Genomic DNA, 20,349 nt, shown 5'->3' on the forward strand with positions numbered 1-20,349 from the left:
TTTAAAGGGTACAATTTTGTGAGTTTTAATACATGTATACTAACATTCTAGTCAAGGTACCCCACCCTCTCATCACCCCAAAAAGTTTCCTCATGCACCTTGCTAATTTATTCCTTAATTTTAGTCATTATAGATCAGCTTTCACTTTCTATAATTTTGTATAAATCAAATAATAAAGTATGTAATTTTTGTCTTTTAAAAAACAATGGCCTGTGTTTATTCATCTTATATTATTATATTCGGAAGTACAAACAAAACATGTCTTTATTTTAAATTAACAGATGCAATGTTTACCTCAGTCCCCCCATCTCCTGAGTATCAAAGTAAAGAAGGATGGTGGAGGCAAGTACAAAATAATAAATTTATTCCCATATGACATTTGTGCATTATAATTGCATATATTTTAAATTTACATATTTTCTTTTAGATTGTTCACTTCTCTCAGATCTACCTTTTCCCCTACTCCTCTCCAAATCTGAGTGGTCTTCTCCAAGCCAGACCTGGAGTGACTCTGAAAGTCACGAAGTTTAAAATTCAAGATCCTCGTTTGCACACATCCCTTCCAGGGCTCTCTAATTTACTCACAAGGTAATACATTTTAATGAAATTTGCAAATCCATATACATTAACCACAACTGCTGAAGACTACTGGATGTTTCCACTCTCATTTCCTGTCACTGTTCCCTTTTGTTAGCTAGTGCTAAGTATGGCCATGGGAAATTTTGGAATTTGCTTATGGACACTTAGCTGTCACATATAGTCTAAATATAGGATAATATATTTTTGTAGTTTGCCGTCATTTCTGTGTAAGTAAATTATTGTTACCAATCTTTAAGCACTTCTAGGAATAATGTAGTCAGTATCGAGAGCACTTAAATATTTAGAGGGACTTGAACTGTCCTGAAATTTTAAAGCACACATATGACGGAACCTTGACAGAGGCCTTTCCTGATTTGACAACAGTGGTAAAAGCTTCACAGCTTTACTAACTATAAGTTGTGAAGTTGAAAATAACTTTTCTGAAGCTAAAAAATTAATAAATTAATTTTAAAGTGATCATCTTTATTCATATATAATTGGTATAATATTACAGTAGCTTCAGGCATACAACATAACAATTTGATTTTTGTATATATTGTGAAATGATCACTGCAGTAAGTCTCATTAACACCACACACAGTTACAAATTTTTTCCTGTGATAAAATCTTCTAAAATCTACTCTGTTAGCAACTGTCAAGTATACAGTACAATATGATTCATTAGAGTCACCATGCTGTACATTACATAGCCATGACTTAACTTTATAGCTGGAAGTTTGTATCTTTGACCTTATTCACCCATTTCACCCACACTCAGCCCCCACCTCTGGCAACTACCAATTATTTTCATCTATGACTTCAAATATTGTTTTCTTTTACATAACTTATAAGTAGGATTATATGACTTTGACGTTACCTGTTTCATATATAATATGTGCATATATATATATATGCATATTTCTTTTCCAGTTAGTGTTTTTATTTTCTTTGATGAATATGCAGAAGCAATATTTACTGAACCATTGGTACTTTTATTTTTACTATTTTAAGGAAACTGCATGCTGTTCCCCATACTGGCTACACCAATTTATATATCCACCAATGGTGCATAAGCATTCCCTTTTCTCCACATCTTTTCCAAAACTTGTTATCTCTTGCCTTTTGATAATAGTCATTCTAAAAGTTGCAAATTAATGACTCATTGAGCCTCTAATTTGCATTTCCTAGATGATTAGTGATGTTGGACACCTTTTCATGTACCTCTCGATCATCTGTAAATCTTTGGAAAAATATCTACCCAGATTCTCTGCCTGTTTTTTAAATTGAATTAGTTGTTTTCTGATTATTGAGTTGTGCGAGTTCTTTATACATTTTGGATATTAACCATTTATCATGTTATTTGTAAATGCTTTCTCTTATTTGATAGGTTGCCTTTTCATTTCGTTAATGATTTCCTTTGCTGTGAAGAAACTTTTTAGTTTGCTGTAGACCTGCTTGTTTATTTTAACTTTGTTTGCTTGCCCTTCCGGTTTCAAATACAAAATAAATTACTGCCAAGATTAATGTTAAAGGAGCTTATACCGTATATTTTCTTCTAGGCCTTTTGTGCTTTTAAGGTCTTATATTAAAGTCTTTAATCCATTCTGTGTCAATTTTTATGTATGGTATAATATGGTAGCCTATTTTCATTCTTTTGCATGTAGCTGTCCAGTTTTTCCAATATTATTGAAGAAACTCTGCTTTTTCCATTGTATGTTTTTGGCTGTTTGGTGTAAATTAATTGACCATGTATGTGTTAATTTCTGGACTGTCTCTTCTATTCCATTGACCTTTGTGTCTATTTTTGTGTCAATACCATACTGCTCTGACTACTACAATTTTCTAATATACCTTGAAATCAGGGAGCAAGACACCCCTGGTGTTCTTCTGTTTCAAGATTGCTTTGACTGTTTGTGTTTTTAATGTTTCCATAAAAATTTTAAGATTCTTTGCCTTATTCCTGTAAAAAAACAAAGCCATTGAAATGTTGATAGGGATTGCATTGAACCTAGCGAGAAGGCAATGGCACCCCACTCCAGTACTCTTGCCTGGAAAATCCCATGGATGAAGAAGCCTGGTAGGCTGCAGTCCACAGGGTCGTGAAGAGTTGGACAGGACTGAATGACTTAACTTTCACTTTTCGCTTTCATGCATTGGAGAAGGAAATGGCAACCCACTCCAGTATTCTTGCCTGGAGAATCCCAGGGACCAGGAGCCTGGTGGGCTTCCGTCTATGGGGTCACACAGACTTAGACACGACTGAAGTGACTTAGCAGCAGCAGCAGCATTGAATCTATAGATTGCTTTAGGTAATATGGAGAGTTTAACAATATTAATTCTTTCAATCATTTAGCACAGATTTTTTTCTTTTTGATAAAGGCTTTAGGGTTTTCTGTATTTAACATCATGTCATCTGCAAATAGTGACAGTTTTACTTTTTTATGATTTGAATGCCTTTGTTTCTTCATAGAGTGGTTTAGAGATCCATCCATATTGTTTCATACAATAGTACCTTGCTCATTTTTATTACTATGTAGAATTCTATTGCATGGATATAGAAGTATTTTGTTTACTACACTCTCTTGGTTGTAGTAACTTTGCAGTAACTTGACTGTCTTGAAATCAAGGAGAAGTACAGTAAGTCCCTTACATATGAACCTTTCAAGTTGTGAACTTTCAAAGATGCAAATGTGCACTCACGTGTCCTATCACATGAGTTAGTTCACATGTCTGGCGTATATTGTCACATGGATACATCCTTTTCAAGTCGTTGGGCTTTTGTGTACTTTACTGTGCAGTACTGTATAAAGTACAGGATCTTTATTTCAAGCCCTGGATGTCTGGAAGCAAGCATAAAAGCAGTGGTGATGTAGCTGGTACTGCTAAGAAGTGCCAAGCCATAACAACAGAAACAAAAGTGAAAATAATTGAGAGAATGGAATGAGGCGAAAGGATGGTAGACATGAACTCCTTGCCGTGCAACAGGAGGAGTTTACTATTGAAGACTTGATGGAATTAGAGGTCCAGAGAAAGGATGAAGAGAGACAAAAGGAAGAAGTAAATGAAGAACCAAAGAGATTCACAATGCTGGAAATGGCAAAGGGATTTTTTTTGAGAAGGTACTGTTGATTTTTGAGGCACAGAACTCGAACAAAGAATGGTACAAGAAGGTTGCAGCAGACATTCAGAATGCAATCCAGTGCTACCGTGTCCTCTGTGGTAAGAAAGAAAGAGCTACTACCCAGATATCCCTGGACATCTTTTTTTTTTTCCAAGAGGGTAGATAGAATTGAAGCCAGTAAGGAATCAGAACCTGTGCCATCAATATCAGGTGTAAATGAAATTGCAGCTTGCCCTCTGTCTCCTATTGCTAATGATCCTTCAGTTCTACCATCTCCCACCTCCGCTCCCTCCTCCAATCAGTAATTCTTCTTGCCTGTTTACTCGATGCCAGTCCCTGTATGCCAACTGTTCTACTATACTTTTAAAGCCACTGTACTATAAGATTAAAAATGCTTTCTTTATTTTTTGTGCTTGTTATTTATGTGGAAAGTAATAGAAGCCTATTGCAATACAGTACTATATAGCCGATTGTTAGTTGGGTACGTGGGCTAACTTTGTTGGACTTACAAATAAGTTGGACTTAAGTAATTCCCTCTCAGAATGAAACTCATTTGTATGTAAGGGACTTACTGTACTTAAACTTGTTCTTCTTTCACTTTCTTTAAATATTCTAGGGTTTTTGCTTTTTACATAAGGTTCAGCATTAGTTAGTCATCTTTCATAAAAAACTGATAAAATTTTTACTGGGATTATATTGAATATATGGAAGGAAATGGAGAAGGAAAATGGCAACCTACGCCAGTATTCTTGCCTGGGAAATCCCATGGACAGAGGAGCCTGGCGGGCTACAGCCCATGGTGTCACAAAGAGTTAGAATAGCCACTAAATAGCAACAAAGTAGAAAGAAAATTGAGAAAAGTTGATACTGTAATAATACTAAGGTGACATCAGTATCAAGGCGCTATAAGATGTCCCTCCTGTTTGTTCCCCTTTTTAACAACTAAAACTTAATATCCATCATAAATAGAAAAACCTCTTTGGGAGTTGTAGAATCCAGCAGCATATGCTGAGGGACATAGAAAATGTCTTACTCATTTGTGCAGCTGGTAATAGGCAGACACCACCTCCATACAGGCTGTGAAGCCATCAGGAGTCAATAAAACTTCTCCAAATCTTCACTGTCACCATTGGGTAAACCTGGGGAATGCCACCATGGGCCAACATCTATGGATGAAGACTTTGTAAAAGTCAAGCCATTTGGAAGGAAAACTCCAGCACACCACTAGAGAAAAATGAAAAAGAAGTTTGGACACACTAGAGAGGGTAAAAGGAAATTTTCCAGTGCTGCCACTGTACTGTATTTACACTTTAAATTTTGTTAAGAGGGTAAAGTTCATGTTAAGTGTTCTTCACACAATAAAATAATATTTCAATAAATAAATAACCCTACATTTTGTTTATATTTGTAAGATTTGGTATTAGTTATTTTATGTCTTTGGCAACAACTATCAAAATTTTATGATAAAAATGTGTTTCTCAAATTTTGAAAACTGTATCAGTGGGTCTTACTGTTTTAAGATAAATATGCTTCTTTATGAATTAAAGTGCTCCTACCCAAGTGCAGGTAAGGCTTCCCAGGTGGTGCTAGTGGTAAAGAACCCACTTCCCAATACAGAAGACATAAGAGATGCAGGTTCAGTCCCAGAGTTGGGAAGATCCCCTGGAGTAGGACATGGCAACCCACTCCAGTATCCTTGCCTGGAGAATCCTATGGACAGAGAAGTTTGGCAGGCTACCATCCACGGGGTCGCAAAGAGTCAAACACAACTGAAGCTCTTTAGCATGCACAAGCACCCAAGTGCAGGAGAAAGCTGGGTGATTCCTAGAGTCAAGGAAAAATCAGAGAATGAGAATGTAGGAAGGTGGAGCTTCAGCAGGTGATAAAGCAAAGATAATGAATCTCTAAGGACATTTTGGAAACAGATCATCTTATAAGTTGACTATGCAATATTTGACTTACTATTTGGCAAATATGGTAACTCACTGGAAACTCAATGACTGCACATTTTTAGGAAAGGTCACCCAACACACACACACATACACCCATATATATGTGGATAAACTGAGAGAGAAGGAAAAAGAGAATTAAGTTTTTCATTTACCTTCAAGAATGCAGAAAGCATTTGTTTTGGTGACAGTGAGTATGACTCTCTGGCATTATAAAGTTTATTATGCTTCAAAATTAATATATGTATTTGTGAAATTTATTTCTATCTTAGGAAAAATACAGATTTCCTTAAAATTTTCAACTTTGATTTTATATATAAACTTTTTTTTTCTTTTCTAGGAAGTTTCCTCCCATTTTTTTTTCTACTTTTTTGGGGTTTGATTTCAGGAAATTTGAAAAAAGGAGACAAAACAATGCTCTGAATGTGTAACAGGAATGGGCAGCTTTGCTACTAGGCTGTGTCTCCTTATTATCCAGTTTCTAACTTGAAAGGAAATCTGACTTATTCTCAACTCAATAAGGGGAGAGTGGTACTCTAATAGAATATCTATAAGAGACAAAGGTCTTGAAAATATATTCAAATTTTATGAAAAATGTATGTGATGCCTTTCAGGAAAATTCATTTATTCTAGCAATTCCAATAACATTAAAAGAATTTTTGTGGTGTTTGTAGTTATTGAAAAAGGTTAAGCTGGTAGAACTGACCAGAATGTGTCCCTCACAGTCACCAGTATCCTGGCATCTTACAAACATTCATCCTCCTTTGCTCTCCCGAGCTCACACCTACTTGTTACCTTCCCCTCTGCCTTTTCTCCTAGCATTCCTCTGCTGTCAAAGCTGTGGTCTTTGAACTGAGCTCTTTACAGCCTGTTCAGAACAACAAACAAATACACTAATTTTTCCCTTTAGGACAAGTCCTAAGGAGACTTTGATGAGGTTCATGTAGTGGGTAAGAAAGAATTTTTATTTTAATGTTTGATAGGAAATGGTAGCTCTGACATCAAGTTTACAAGGGGAGGTTGATAAATTAAAATATCCTTTGTAGAATCATGTACAAAACCAAAAATAAATGACCAGAATAGCAGAATTATTGTAAAAGCCATCTAATTGACAAGATGATGAGAAAAGGGAGAACCATAGGATAGATAAGGTAATAAATGGAAACTCTGTGAAGCAAATAGCAAGACTACTCATGACTTTATGCTGTAACAATGACCATGTTGTACTAATGACTTTTCTCCCCTAATAGGTTCAAAATGTGGTGGCCTCTTGTAATGCTGTGTTTCATCCACATGTCAGGAAATGCATTTTGTTTGCTTGGAGAAAACACTAAAAGCCCTGAAGCCAAGATGAATCCTGTAAGTTATTCCTATCACTGAACAGCAGCAAAAAAAAAAAAATCTGTTCCAAGGATATTGGCACTATTATTCCTCTTAACTCTTTTAAAGATTCTTTTATGATTACATTATAAAACATGAAAGCTTTCTTAACATGGTATATATTACCCCCAACAATACGAAATTCTACTTTAAGAATCATAAAAGTGGCAAATGAATTTATAAAGCTAAATATTTTGTCTTTTCTCCATTTGCTGCTGCTGCTGCTGCTACTAAGTTACTTCAGTCATGTCCAATTCTGTGTGACCCCATAGACAGCAGCCCACCAGGCTCCCGTCCCTGGGTTTCTCCAGGAGTGGGTTGCCATTTCCTTCTCCAAAGCATGAAAGTGAAAAGTGAAAGTGAAGTCGCTCAGTTGTGTCCGACTCTTTGCAACCCCATGGACTGCAACCTACCAGGCTCCTCCATCCATGGGATTTTCCAGGCAAGACTCAAATAATTTCCTACTGGGGTTACCCAAGTGAAGTGCATAAAGTTATCACTGCAAATGGTTTCATCGTTCCACTCTAATGAATTCTTCATGGGAAGAATTATACTAATAATTAAGGTAGGATTGTTGTGAGGGGAAAAGATGAGTGTCTCAAATCCTGAATCAAATGCAATCAAGTCAAACATACTCTCAGCAGAGAATATGAGATTAAGTTACTCATAAAAAGACAAAACAAAACCTTAAACCTCCTAGGACCTCTGAGAGTAAGCTGAGGGTCTTAGTGTCACCAGATTTACATTGGCTTCTATGCTGTGAAATACCCTGACCTGTGACTGTGTTAGCCTGGTGCAAAAGTAATTGCGGTTTTGCATTGTTGAATTTGCCATTTGATACTGGGAAACATTCTTAAATGTGGTTATGTTATACATCACTTTAATGCACATTTCTTGCTTAATGTTTTTTGATAATGAATTATTACTTCCTGTTTCTTTTATATGTATTCTAGTCTATTGAAATGATATTAGACAAAAAAGCAAATTCTAGCAACTTTCTTATTCAAATTCAGAATGGGTCATAAAGCAGCAGAGACAACTCGCAACATCAACAACGCATGTGGGTCAGGAACTGCTAGTGACCGTACAGTGCAGTGGTGGTTCAAAAAGTTTTGCAGAAGAGATGAGAGCCTTGCAGTGGCTGACCATCAGAAGTTGATGACAACCAGTTGAGAGAATCATTGATGATGATCAGTTCTAGCTGATCCTCTTACAACTACATGAGAAGTTCCCCAAGAACTCAGTGTCAACCATTCTATGGTTGTTTGGCACTTGAAGTAAATTGGAAAGGTAAAAAAGCTTGATAAGTGTGTGCCTCATGAGCTGACTGCAAATCAAAAAAATTTTCACTTTGAAGTGTCCTCTTCACTTATTCTATGCAATAACAACAAACCATTTCTGGATCAGATTGTGATGTGTGACAAAAAGTGGATTTTATATGATAACCAGTGACGAGCAGCTCAGTAGTTGGACTGAGAAGAAATGAAGCCAAACATGTACCAAAAAAAGGGTCGTGATTGCTGTTTGGTAGTCTGCTGTCTGTCCAATCCACTATGGTTTTCTGAATCCTGGCGAAACCACTACATCTGAGAAGTATGGTCAGCAAATCAATTAGATGCACCTAAAATGGCAACACATGCAGCCAGTGTTGGTCAACAGAAAGAGCCCAATTCTCTGCGACAACACCTGACCACATGTCACACAACCAATGCTTCAAAAGTTGAATGAATTGGGCTACAAGGTTTTGCTTCATCTGCCATATTCACCTGACCTCTTGCCAACTGACTACCACTTCCTTGAGCATCTTGACAACTTTTTGCAGGAAAAATGCTTCTACAATCAGCAGGATGCAGAAAAAGCTTTCCAAGGGCTTGTCAAATCCCAAAGCAAGGATTTCTATGCTACGGGAATAGACAAATTTACTTTTTGTTGGCAAAAATGTGTTGATTGTAATGGTTCCTATTTTGATTAATAAAGATGTGTTTGAGCCTGGTTATAATGATTTAAACTTCAGGGCCTGAAACTGCAATTACTCTTGCACCAACCTAATAGTTTATTGTGCTGGGTGGAAACTCAGAGTCCCTGAATAGAAGCCCCACTTAATTAATATAATGCTGAATTTCCTTAGAATATTATTTTTAATAGTTTTTTGAGGTATAGTTGGCATACAATAAACAGCACGTATATAAAGTCTACAATTTGATATGTTTGTCCTCTGAGAAACCACAACCACAATTAAGATGACATATTCAAAAATATTCAACTCGACCAAACAAACATTTAATTTTAATATGAAATTAAAAGCCTATATCTAACATACGAAAGCCTATATCTAACTTCATGCTTAACTGAGAATAAGGAACAAGTTTATAAAGATTTTAAACAACTTTCTTTTTTAGGTAAGAGACCTGTTATGTTTCTGCAACATGGTGTGCTTGCTTTGGCCACAAACTGGATTTCCAATCCACCTGACAACAGCCTGGACTTCTTCTGGTGGATGCTGGTTATGACGTGTGACTGAGAAACAGCAGAGGAAACATCTGGGCCCAGGAAAACTTATACTATTCACCAGTCTCAGCTGAATTCTGGGCTTTCAGCTAAGAAGGGGACAATTGAAAATGTTAATAAATATTGAGCTAAAAAAACACATGGGTATTCACCCCTTCCAAACCATTCTTATTTTAACACATCACATTCCAAACAGGAGTGTCATTTTCAATTTAATCCTTTCTTGGATTCCCCTTTACACCTCTTTTCAAGGGTAGCGTTTCCTCCCAGTACAAACTGTGTGTGATCCCAGTACATAGTATTCGTGGATTCAGTAAATATACATTTCCACATGGAATGGGCAAAATGGCTGATGCAAGAAAATTTGCTGCCTCCAGAAGATTCTGGTAGGAACATCCACTTGGACTTAATAGAAGGTTAAACCCTGTTGGGAAACCAGCCAGTGTACTCACTGTAACCCAGGGGACAGATGATCGTGACCTAGAAGAAGAGGTGGGGTTAATTGTGGAGGTAATGATACATGATTAGGTTTTAGAGGTAGTTTCTAAATGTATTTAGGAGAGGGAAACAATAGGATTTGCTTATGTATTGGATATGGAGTATATGAGAAAGCGGAGTCAAGGCTGACACCACGATTTGTGACCAGAGCACCTGGAGTGATGGAGACACCATTGGCCAAAACGAGGGAGATGGTGAGAAGAGCTGATGTGGTGGGGAGAGCAGAGGCTCAGTTCTGGACCCAAGCGTTACATGCTACTGGAGATTCAAGTGGAGAGTCAATCAGTCAATTGTAGATACAAATCGGAGTTTAGGAGGGAAGACTAGGCTGAAAATACAAAATATGAGTCATCAGTATATGAGCCAGGATGCAATAACTGAAGTAGTGACTTCAGAAAGAGAAGAGGAGGAGTCCCAGCCCTAAGCCGTGGGCCACAATTGAGTTAGACAGTTAGGAGGAAACAGGTAAAGATACTAAAAAAATAATGATGACAGTGGTATGAAGGAAGCCAGGAGAGTCTGGTGTTCTAGGAGACAAGTGGAGAAAGTTTTGAAAGAAGGTTGTTAATCGTTGAAGAGGCTTTGTTAGTATGTGAAATGAAGTCTGACAGCTAGCTGTTGGTTTTGGCAGGCTGAAATTCCTAGGGGAATCTTTATAACAGCAACTTGGGTGAAATGGTTGGGACAGAAGCATAAGCAAATGAATTTAAGAGACCATGAAAGAATCTGTAAAGGGAAGAAATAAGGTGGAAGGAGAAGGAGCAAGTAGAGAGAAATAATGGTGTATTTTTTTATGCTGATCCTCACTGTTAGCCAGTGACATTACTTCCTACTACAGTTCTAAGCAATTAGAATATCCATATTTGGACACACACAGGGAAATGGATGAAATTGGTGAAATTGCGGAAATCCTCTTCCTACTGCTTGTTCATCCTAAAACAAGGATCTCACTGGTAGAATTTTAAACAAAGAAAAGGGCCAGTGAGGAAGAGCTTTCCTATGTTTTTGCCATTGTGCAAAATGTTAAGTTCTTAAGGAGATACTGGGGTTTTGTTTTGTTTTTAGAAAAGCACTTTTAAGCAAAAGATGAAGAAACGGGATGAGGCAGAGAGAAAAGTTTGGCAATTATGCAGTCCCCAAAAGGCCTCAGCCAACTCTGTATGAGAAGGCTTTTGGGAACCTTCATCAGTGGAACAAACTGGCAGGTCCTTTATTCACTTCTGAACCAGTCATGAAGCGCAGGGTGTCCCATTAAGGGAGCACAACCTTCAGTTTTCCTGAGCAAATGCAAAATCAGAACGTTTCCTGTGGCTTTTGGTGAATAAATCCCTCAGACTTGGAGAGAAATTTGGGCAGTGAAGCACAGCACCAGAAGCACTTGATCAACAATAGACTCAAATGCTTTGTTAAAAGACGGGAAATGTTCTAGATTACTAAAATGTAAACCATTTGTTTTCAAAGCTTTCTCCAAATTTAGCTATTTTGGGTGGAAATCTACCTCAATTTATCATCAACTCCCATGCTTTTAATAATAGAACACAGTGAACATAGTTTAACCCTTTTTGGATGATCTAGTATCTTAAAAACATTGCATTTAGCAGCAATGCAACAATTTCCTTAGGATTTATTGACTTAGAATTGCTTGTCCTGACACCAAATGTCCAATCTGCCACTCTTTTGGGTTTTTAAATTTTGAACATTCTTTCTCACCAGTGGACAGTTCCTCATTGTGTCCCCATACTCATAAATTTTGAGAAGTTGTTTCTGCCTTCTAATTTACATCTTTCAACCAATCTGCTGTGTGTGTGAAAGATAAGTATTCTTGATAGAATTGTGTCTAAGATGGGATTAAATTTATTCTGAGAAGTCACCTGTCCTGACCCCAGATGTACATACTGACACCCACTCAGGCTCCTTGTGAGTGATTCTTACTCACTCTGGGTGATTTGCAGGCTGTTATCTTCCGAGTTAGGCACCAGATAAAGAGCTCATTAATAAACACAGTGCTTGTGGAAAGACTGTTCTTCTTCCAATGGAATCAGGCTGGATATTTTATAATTGATGAAGCTGTCTACATTAGAAAGTTGTTTTTTCTTTTTTTTCCAGGCCCTTCTTGAGTCTCATTGGTATATCATTATCAACTATAGGGAGGGATTGTCCCTTGTAATTCAACTGTAAAAATTTAAGTTAATGGTTCTTTAATTATAGTTCAATCTATTTATATGATACTGTTCATGAAACCAATTAAAAACAGAGGTTGGATATATTTACTGTACATAGCCATTGGAATTATCTTGGCTACTCATTTGTCAAGTATTCGTTAGGTGACAATGAAAGTATTTTACAAAATTACAAAATTTTTTACAAAATCCTAGAAAGTATTTTACAAAATTCATTTCAATTACTTCATAAATAACCTCAAGAATCATTTATTATTTACATACATTTTGTTTTAAAGTTAACTTACAGCTCAAGGTCCGGGAAAATAGAGAGTAATCAAAATATGGTGACATAGGGTGTCACCTAGATCTGTTTCTGTATGATTTGGAGATTTTTGCATCTTTTCTGTTTGATTCTGGTTATTACTAATGCCAAATATCAAGAATTTTGTAAGTGGCTTCCATATATTTTCTGCTGTTTTAAAATCTTTTTCAGAATTGCACTTGTAAGAGATGAATGCATGATTTCCCTGGTGGCTCAGACCATAAAGCATCTGCCTTTACAATCTGGGAGACCTGGGTTCGATCCCTGGGTCGGGAAGATCCCCTGGAGAAGGAAATGGCAACCCACTCCAGTATTCTTGCCTGGAAAATCCCATGGACAGAGGAGCCTGGCAGGCTACAGTCCATGGGGTCGCAAAGAGTCAGACACAACTGAGCGACTCCACTCATATTTTAGATGAGGTAACTAAGGCACTTAGAGTATAAATGACTTTTCCAAGGTCACAAAGCTACAAACCATAGAACCAGGTTTCAAACTCTGGTCAGATTTCAAATTTGAGCTTTGCCCTTTCCACTTATTATCCTACTCATATTAAATATTAATTAATTGTATTGTTATTATCAAGTAAGATAAATTTAAACTCAGCCAAACCTGCATGAAACATAAATGATAACATTTTTGTTACCATCTGAGTATTCTAAGGTTGGCGTATTTTCTAAAGACAGATAGAAGAATGATAACTTTTGCAAGCCTTGGGGTCAGGACTTGGTAGCTGCACCGCAACCATGGCATGCACTAGCCTCACCATGCCTCTCATTGTAATGAGTGTGTTCTCGGGGCTGTGTTGGCTTCCTGGTGCCCTGGTTCATCTCTAGGTGTGGCATCTGCAGAGTGATCATCACCATGTTGGGGACCTGTTCAGTTTGCTGCTGTCTCTTTTGGCTGATTGCAATTCTGGCCCAACTCAACCCTCTCTTGGGACCACAGTTGAGAAATGAAGCCATCTGTTACCTCAAGCATCACTAGCCTAGAGGAAGAAGTCCTGCTTACCAGTGCTTAGTCATTGAGGCCAAGAAGAGAACTCCTCTATATGCACAATCACCTCCATACCCAGACCACCTTCCTTGACACATACATTCTAGACATTAGCTGCCTTAAACATTCCCACCATATTTATGTATCTTGGTCTAAAATATAGCACTTTTTTTTCTCTCTTTAATGTATTTATTTTTAATTGAAGGATAATTACAATATTGTGTTGATTTCTGCCAGACATCGACACGTATCAGTCATAGGTATATGTATCTTACCTTCCTCTTGAGCTTCCTTCCCATCTCCCCGCCCCCCACTTTCCTGTCACTTTTTTACACTTGGATGGATGATGTCTCTGTGTAATCTAAATTTGCGTTGTCTCCATAAAATGTTTATATACTCTTTTGAAATAGAAAGAGCTGTTCTTCTGAGAAATAACATTACTCTCCTTAGAACTTGTGAACTTTAAGATGGTTTCTACCTCCTCACAACATGCGATTCATTGAAATGCTTTAAAAATTGTTACAAGACAATGAAACTCCAATGGGGCAGTCAGGAGGAGAACATGTTCAGAGGGAAAATCTGTCTCATCAGAATTATACCAAAGTATAATTTCAGGAGGAATTTCTCATTTCTGCCATCTTTTGGAATAAATTATTTTTCTGCTTTCTATGGGAGAACAAAAGGGAAAATGAAAACTTCCAGCCTCATGTCCCAAGAGAAGCAACAAAAATCTGATCAGTTTGTCAGTTTCAGGTTATCTCAGGTGACACATTTAGTAACTCCAAAGTAATGTCACACACATAAAACACACACACACATACCTTTTCAGGTGTTCCTTGTTGTTCTGCTTCGGGTTTTATTGCCTTTTCTACCAATCCTACCCTGGCTAAAAAAATCAAAATCTTTTATGTATTAGCTCCAGTTGCCACAGTGAAATATAACAAAAGCCCGCTTAGGAAATTTGCACTTATTCCTTCTTCTGTTTTCAAGATATGTGATTCTCTTTAACTAGGTCTGAGATATCAAATTGCTCATTTATTTCAAAGTGATGGAAAGCGAAAAAAAGGTGGTCTATTGTGTTTACATCCAAGAATAGAAATGAACATGTTTGTATTATTTCTTGAATAACACTGACCATGTTTGAATCCCCATGATAGTTTATGAGATCCCCTGTTATTTTTTTCTTCACGACTGCTTTGTGTGTTGGCAATGACTGGGAGTGTTTTTGCTCCTTTGTGGATCTTTAGTAAGCATCCACACAGGTCTGTCAAGGCTATAATTCCACCCCAAGACAAGGGAAAAGGAAACAAAAACAACACAAATCACATAAGAAGTCTAAACCACCTGGTCTAAGATAAGTGAGAAAAGAAAGGATAGGAAAGAAAAGGAAAGCAAGGGAAAAGGAGAGAGAGTGGAAAATAGCAGTGGTAGACAGGTGATAGAGGCAAGGACTTACAGACCCCTCATTAAATACCCTTGGCTTTCCAAGCCTTTTCCTAAGAGCTAGACAAATGAATGAGTCTTTTCTGCACCCTAATATTTGCAAATCTTTAAAGATGTTTTTATTTTTCAGATTATATTTGATAACAAAATATAGCTTTTTATATAAAGCAACAAAATTGCTCTCCTCACACAAATTTTGAACAATTTCTCCCTACTGAAGTGTGTTTCCAAGACATACTGAATCCCCTTTGCAAGAATGCCTTGTTTGCCATTACTGGATTTGACTAGGAGAACTTGAACAGGGTTTGTATTCATTGACATTTCTATTCTGAATTTTTAAGCAACATTTTTGATTACTTGTCTCATCATCACTTATAAATGGTACTTTAGAAGACATAGAAGTAGCTCCAGAATTCTATTCATAATGTGCAGATAAGCCCAAGACAAATCACAAGTCATTGTTCCCAGATTTGTCACCTCCAGGTCCCCTCCACTACCCTAATGCACCACAAAGGAAACAACATGTCTAAAAAGTATATAAAAACCTCTATTCACTTTGACTACCTGAATAATTAGTCAAATTCTGTGAGAGGACACATAGAGCTAAATAATTTGACAAGCTTCTCTGCAGGGAAAAAAAAGTGGTCTAGGCATTGAATAAATACTGGTTCATATATTTTTAATGCTGATGAAGTGACAGTGTTAGTAGCTCAGTTGTGTCCAATTCTATGTGAGCCCATGGATTGTCTCCTCTGTCCATGGAATTTCCCAGGCAAGAATACTGGGGTGGGTTGCCATTCCCTTCTGCAAGGGATCTTTCTGACCCAGGGATTGAATCCAGGTCTCCTGCATTGCAGGCAGACTCCTTATCATCTGAGACACCAAGGAAGCTCTTTAATGCTGATAGTCATGCTTATAAACTTTCTAAAACTTATTTCAGTTAAAGGTCTTAAAATGAAGCAGATGTTTTTTCTGGAATTCTCTTGCTTTTTCTATGATCCAACAGATGTTGGCAATTTGATCTCTAGTTCCTCTGCCATTTCTAAATCCACCTTAAATATCTAGAAGTCCTCAGGTCACGTACTGTTGAAGACTGGCTTGGAGAATTTTGAACATTATTTTGCTACTGTGTGAGATGAGTGCAATTGTGCAGTAATTTGAACATTCTTTAGCATTGCTTTTCTTTGGGATTGGAATGAAAACTGATCTTTTCCAGTCCTGTAGCCACTGCTGAGTTTTCCTAATTTGCTGGCATATTGAGTGCAACACTTTCACAGCATCTTCTTTTAGGATTTGAAATAGCTCAACTAGAATTCTATCCATAGTGGATATGGTGGTCCAGTCTCATTCTTTTGCATATGACTGTCTGGTTTCTCCAGCACCATTTATTGAAAGTGAAAGTGAACTCACTCCTGTCCAACTCTTTTTGACCCCATGGACTGTAACCCACCAGGCTCCTCCATCTATGGAATTTTCTAGGCAAGAGTACTGGAGTGGGTTGCCATTTAATGAAGAGAGTCTCTTTTTTTCCACTTACATTGTTGGCTCTCTTGTGATGAATTAACTGACCATATATGTGCACATTTTCTTCAGGGTTCTCAATTGTCTTCCATTGATCTATGTGTTTGTTCTTATGTAAATGTCATGCTGTTTTGGCTACTATAGCTTTGAAATATAGTTTAAAATCAGAAACTGAGATGCTTTGTTTTTCTTTCTCAAGATTGCTTTGGCTCTTTGTGGTCTTTTATGTTTTCATACAAATTTTAGGATTGTGTTCTCTATTTCTATAAACAAATAGCTATTGGAATTTTGATAGGATTTGCAGTGGACCTAAGTATTACTTTAGGTAAAATGAAAAGTTTATATTAATTCTTTTTGTCATGAGTGCAGAATATCTCAACATTTATTTGTATCTTCTTCAATATTTTTCATTAATGTCTTACAGTTTTCAGTGTACAAGTATTTCACCTCATTATTGTTGTTCAGTTGCTAAGTTGTTTCCAACTCTTTGTGACCCCATGAACTATGGCCCAAAAGGCTCCTCTGTGCATGTAATTTTCCAGGCAAGAATACAAGAGTGAGTTGCCATTTCCTTCTCCTTGTTTACATTTATTTTAGGTATTTTCTCCTTTTTAATGAAATTGTAAGAGGGATTGTTTTTTTCATCTATATTTCTCATAGTTCATTTTTAGTGAATAGAAATGCAATAGACTTCTATATATTGATTTTGTATCCTGAAACTCTACAGAATTTGTTTATTTTAATTTTCCTTGATGGAGTCCTTAGGATTTTCCATATTTAACATGTCATCTGCAAATAGTGAAAATTTTACTTCTTCCTTTATGATTTGGATGTCTTTTTCTTTTTTCATTCCACAGAATGACTTGAGACTCATCCATGTTTGCCCACTTTTATTACTTAGTAGAATTCTATTGAATGGATAGAGAAATAGTTTGTTTACCACACTGTCTTGGTGAGAGTACCTTTATGATAACTTAAGTCAAATCAGGAAGAAATATTCCAACATTGTTTTTTTTCTTCTATTTTCTTTTAATATTCTAGATTCTTTGCTTTTTATATTAATTTTATTGTCAGATTGCTAACTTTTACCAAAAAATTTGATAAAATTTTTTACTGGAATCCATTGAATATATAGAAAAAATTGAGATAGTTGACATCTTAATAATGCTAAGATAATATCAGCATGAAGGAAATATAAAATGTTCCTCTTTTCTTGTTCCCCTGTTCAACAACTAAAAATCAATATCAATCATAAACAAGAACATCTCTTTGGGAGTTGTAGAATCCAGCACCTCATTACAAGAGACCCAAGAAAGGTCTAACCCACCTCTGTATGGGCTGTGGAACCAGCAGAAGCCTTTAAAACTGTTGCTGTTGTTCAATCACTAACATAGCTATTCACAGCTGCAATTGAGAAAACCTGCAGGATGCTGATGTGGATCGGCACCTATTGATGAGAAAAACTTTATAGAAGTCCAGACATCTGGAAGGGATTCTAGCACATCACTGGAGAAAAAATTACAAGTTTTAAAGCACAGGGGAAGATCCTGGCGTACCAGTGCTGTGCCAGTACTGTACTGTTCACATACAATTTTCTTAAGATGGTAGTGAAGTGAAAGTTGCTCAGTTGTGTCTGACTCTTTGCCACCCCATGGACATACAGTCCATGAAATTCTCCAGGCCAAAATACTGGAGTGGGTAGCCTTTCCCTTATCCATGTGATTTTCCAAACCCAGGGATTGAACCCACGTCTCCTGCATTGCAGGTGGATTTGTTACCAGCTGAGCACAAGGGAAGCCCTTAAGATGGTAGAACTCATATTAAATGTTCAAAACACAATAAAATAACATTTCAATACATAAATAAATAAAATTTCATTCTGTTTACATGTGCACTATTTGGCATTAGTTATTTCTTAATTTAGGCAAAACAACCAAGAAAAAGCTTGTGATAAAAATTGTTTTGCTCTCAAATTTTGAAAATTATTCCAGTGGGACATACTGACTTGTTTTAATAAATGTGATTCTTTATGAGTTAAAGTGTTCCTACCCAAGTGTGGGAGAAGACTTGATAATTTCTAGGATTAAGAAAACCCAAAGAACAAGGAAGCAGGAGACAGAATTTCAGCAGGTGATAAATCAAAAAGAATGAATTTCTAAATATGTTTTGGAACTATATCCTTTTGCGGGTTTACTGCTTATGTAATTTTTGACTTGCTGTTTGGCAAATATTGGAGTTCACTGGAAATGCAGTGACTGCACATTTTTGGGAAAGGTCACCCCAAACATGCACATGTAAACCTATCTATATCTATATATAGAGAGATACATAGTGAGAGAGAGAAGGGCAAAGAGAGTTAGGTTTTTCATTTACCTTCAAGAAACGAGAAGGCATTCAGTTTGGTGACAGTGAGTATGACTCTCTGGTGTTATAAAGTTTATTTAATATACTTCAAAAGTAATGCTGGGAAAGATTGAGGGAAGGAGGAGACAGGGACAACAGAGGATGAGATGGTTAGATGGCATCACTGACTCAATGGACATGGGTTTGGGTAGACTCCAGCAGTTGGTGATGGACAGGGAGGCCTGGCGTGCTGCAGTTCATGGGGTCGCAAAGAGTCAGACACGACTGACAGAATGAACTGAGCTGAACTGAATGTATCTATATGTGAAATTTATTTCTACCTTAAATAAAATATAATTTTCCATTGAAGTTTTAAGCCTTAATTATATGTATATAAATTTTTTCTAGGAGATTTCTTCTTTTTCTCCTTCTTTGGGGCTTGATTTCATGATTTGAAAAAAAGACAGAATGAGCAATGCTCTGAATGTGTAACAGGAACAGGCCATATGTCCACTGGGATCTATCTCCTCACTATATAGTTTCTAACCTGAAAAAAAACCTGACTAATTTTCAAATCAACCATGGGTAGAATGGTACTCTATTCACAATCTCTATGAGAAGTAATAGGAGTTTGGAAAAATATTCAGTTTTTATTAACAATGTTTGTGGGGTCTTCTGGAAAATTTCACTTATTTTAGCAATTCAAATGATATTCAAGGAATGTCTATAGTGTTTATAGCTATCAAAAACGACTAGCTTAGGTTCCTCACAGTCACCAGTCTTGGTATCCTATGGATGTCATTCTCTTTGGTTCTCTTTCTCATCTCTAATTGTTTCCTTCCCTCAGCCTTCTCTGCTAAGCTACCTCTACCATTAAAACCTGAAAGCTTTGAGTTGAGCTCTGTATAGCCTTGGTCAAAAGAATATATTCATTTCTTTAGAAAAAATAACCCTAATAAACCCTGAATAGATTCATATAGTGAATGAGATAGAATATTTATTTTAATTTTTGATAAAAGATAAAGGGACAATAGGTAGCTTTTAAGAATAGTAGGGTCATTCATTTTTTATTTTATTTTAACTGTTAGTACATACATGATTTCTAATAAGTGAAAGCCACTGAGTTGTGTCTGATTCTTTGTGACCCCATGGACTATACAGTCCATGGAACTCTTCAGGCCAGAATACTGGAATGGGTAGCCTTTCCCTTCTCCAGGAGATCTTCCCAACCCAGGGATTGAACCCAGATCTCCCCCATTGCAGGCAGAATCTTTACTAGCAGAGCCACAAGGGAAGCCCACTTATTAGAAATCACTTATGGAGCTAACAAAGAGTTAGGTTTGAAAAGTACTGCTAATAGCATGATTAATTTTCATTTATTGAGCAACAAATGCTTATGGAGCCAAGGTTTGAACAGGATGCTCTGTAGCTTGTTACCCAGCCATCCTTTTGTTTGACTAAGTCTAAAGCCTTAGCTTACCTTTGGGATTTTAAGAGCAAGCAAGCAAGCCCCAAGTCGACCTAAAGTGA

General features: G+C 36.8%; 1 pseudogene; it reads left to right on the forward strand.

Annotated features, from left to right (window-relative positions):
* The first annotated feature begins 13,262 nt into the window (after positions 1-13,262).
* Positions 13,263-13,503, forward strand: LOC110128828 (V-type proton ATPase subunit e 1 pseudogene; annotated as a pseudogene).
* The last annotated feature ends 6,846 nt before the right edge of the window (positions 13,504-20,349 follow it).

Source organism: Odocoileus virginianus, chromosome 7 (genome assembly GCF_023699985.2).
Source record: "Odocoileus virginianus isolate 20LAN1187 ecotype Illinois chromosome 7, Ovbor_1.2, whole genome shotgun sequence".
Lineage (NCBI taxonomy): Eukaryota > Metazoa > Chordata > Mammalia > Artiodactyla > Cervidae > Odocoileus > Odocoileus virginianus.